Source organism: Phodopus roborovskii, unplaced genomic scaffold (assembly GCF_943737965.1).
Source record: "Phodopus roborovskii unplaced genomic scaffold, PHOROB, whole genome shotgun sequence".
NCBI lineage: Eukaryota > Metazoa > Chordata > Mammalia > Rodentia > Cricetidae > Phodopus > Phodopus roborovskii.
Window position 1 is genome coordinate 19,293,483 of NW_026126549.1, and position 3,228 is coordinate 19,296,710.

Sequence of the window (3,228 nt, forward strand, 5' to 3'; positions counted from 1 at the left end):
CTTCTCTCTGTTCTAAGATTTTCAGTTGGGCTGTTAATTCTCTTATGTGACTATCCTCTGTATTCTTCATATGGGCACTTAGTGCAAGGAACTTCCCTCCTAGCACTGCTTTCAAGGTGTCCCATAAGTTCGGGTATGTTGTATCCTCATTCTCGTTGAATATTAGAAAATATTTAATTTCTTTCTTTATTTCTTCTTTGACCCAGGAGTGGTGCAATTGCACATTGCTCAGTTTCCATGAGTTTTCAGGTTTTCTGCTATTTGTGTTGTTGTTGAATTCCAATTTTAAAGCATGGTGGTCTGATAAGATACAGGGCACTATTCCTATTCTCTTATATCTGTTGAGGTTTGTTATGTCACCTAGGATGTGGTCAATTTTAGAGAAGGTTCCATGTGGAGCAGAGAAGAAGGTATAGTCTTTTGTCTTTGGATGGAATGTTCTATAGATGTCTGTTAACCCCAGTTGAGACATAACTTCTGTTAATTCTTTTGTTTCTTTTTTTGTTTCTGATTTGTGGTCCTGTCTAGTGTTGAGAGTTGTGTATTGAAGTCTCCCACTATAAGTGTGTGAGGTTTTATATGAGCTTTGAGTTTTAGTAGTGTTTCTTTTACGAATGTGGGTGACTTTGTATTAGGGGCATAGATGTTCAGAATTGAGACTTTGTGTTAATAGATTTCTCCTGAGATGAATATGAAATGACCGTCTTCATCTCTTTTGACTAATTTTGGTTTGAAGTCTAACTTGTTAGATATTAGGATAGCTACGCCTGCTTGCTTCTTATTTCCATTTGATTGGAAAATCTTTTCTCAACACTTTACCCTGAGGTAATGTCTATCTTTGAAGCTAAGATTGTTTCTTGTATGCAGCAGAAGGATGGATTCTGTCTTCGTATCCATTCTGTTAGCCTGTGTCTTTTTATAGGTGAGTTAAGACCATTAATGTTGAGGGTGAGTAAGGACCATTGATTGTTGATGCTTGTTTGATTTAGGTTTGTTGTTGGCAGTGGAATTGTGAATATATTAGTTCTGCTTCACCCTTGGTTTCTGGTGTAGTTGGATTATCTGTTGCCTACATTTTTGTGGGCATAGTTACCTTCCTTGGGTTGGAGTTTTCCTTCTAATACTTTCTGTAGGGCTGGATTTGTAGATACATATTGGGAAAATCTGGTTTTGTCATTAAATATCTTGTTCTCTCCATCTATATTGATTGAGAGTTTTGCTGGATATAGTAGCCTAAGCTGGCATCCGTGTTCTCTTAATACTTTTAGAACATCTATCCACGACCTTCTGGCCTTGAGGGTTTCCATGGAGAAGTCAGGTGTAATTTTGATAGGTCTGCCTTTATATGTTACCTGTCATTTTTCCTTCACTGCTCTTAATATTCTTTCTTTATTCTGTATGCTAGGTGTTTTGATTATTATATGTCGAGGGGTCTTTTTTCTTTGGTCCAGCCTATTTGGGGTTCGGTATGCTTCTTACATTTTCATGGGCATGTCCTTCTTCAGATTTGGAAAGTTTTCCTCGATGATTTTGTTGAATATGTTTTCGGCACCTTTGAGCTGGGCTTCCTCACCTTCGTCTATGCCTATTATTCTTAGGTTTGGCCTTTTAATGGTGTCCCACTTTTCCTGGATGTTTTGTCTTAAGGATTTGTTGGATTTATGATTTTCTTTGGTCGATGAATCTATTTCTTCTAGTTTATCTTCTGCGCCTGAGATTCTTTCTTCCATCTCTTGAATTCTATTGGTTATGCTTGTGTCTGTAGTTGCCAATTTTTTGCCCAGCTTTTCAATTTCCAGCATTCCTTCCGTTTGTGTTGCCTTTATTTTCTCAATTTCAGTTTTCAAGTCTTGAACCGTTTCCTTCACCTGGTTAATTGTTTTTTCTTGGCTTTCTGTACTTTCCTTAAGGAATTTGTTCATTTCTTCCACTTTTTTGTTTGTTTTTTCCTCCATTTCTTTAAGGGATTTTCTCACATCTTTGAGGGCCTCTATCATTTTTTGATGGTAAATTTTAAGTCGTACCCTTCTGCTTCCTCTGCTTTGTTGTTGTGTTCCATTCTAGTTGGTGTAGATTCCCTAGATTCTGGTGGTGTCATGTTTGTCTTTCTGTTGTTTGGTGTTCTCTTGTATTGCCTTCTTCCCATAGCTTCTTCCAGTAGGTGTTGGTGGTGTCTCTCCCATCTCTCTGTGGTACTTCCCCGATGGGCTTATGCGGGTCTGAGATTCAATATCTGTAGCTCTGTGTGGTCCAAGCTCTCTAGGAGGTTTCTCCACAGACAGGGATCCAGGGATGGGGTCAAGGATGAGGATCCAGAAGAAGATGCCAGCAGGTACTCACAGTGGTCCTCTGGCCAATAGCTCTGGCCAATAGCTCTGGCCAATAGCTGGCGGAAGAGGACGAGGGCTGAGCTGGAACTTGAGAAGGTTTTGCAGCGTAGTGGGATCTCACTGGAAACTGGTGCTCTACAGCTGAGACCTCGTTCTTTGGCAGAGGCCGGGAATTGGGGGTCAAGGAACTTGCCCTCAGGAACTCTGAGTGGATCCTCAGAGCAGAGATAGGCAGATCTCTGGGAGGGACCCTGGACTCCAGCAGAGGACTGGAGGCGGGGTCAGAGACCAAGCTGGTGGAAATTACGGGTGGTCCCGCATGGATAGTCAGGTCTCCTTTGTTCAGAGTTGCTCCGAGAAGTCTCCAAAGTAGGATGGACTGTTGGCTCCACCCTCTGTCCCAGTGCTCAACCAGAGCCGCAGGACCATGGGTGGGGTAGGGCACAGGGTAGGGGGGGATAGGCTGGCAGTGGGGATGGGTGGGGGTGTATCAGAGCTCCAAGGGTGCTCTCCATGGGGACCCGAGACAGGAGCAGCAGGATCAGGGGCTAACCCAGGGAGTTCAGGCAGGGGAGGGGGGAAAAGAGGTTGTAGGGGACAGGCAGCCCAGATTGGGCCCAGACTCACCTCTGGCCAATAGCCAGCGGAAGAGGACAAGGGCTGAGCTAGAACTTGAGAAGGTTTTGCAGGGTAGTGGGATCTCACTGGAAACTGGCGCTCTCCAGCTGAGACCTCGTTCTTTGGCAGAGGCCAGGATTTGGGGGTCCCAGTATTTTGCTTTTTAAAAGCCTAGTGACAGATAATACTTCACAGATGACAGCGAGATAAATACTACTGCAAGACAAGTTTCCAAACCAAAAAGAGGCCGTTATTTAAGAACTCAAAGACAAGTACCAAA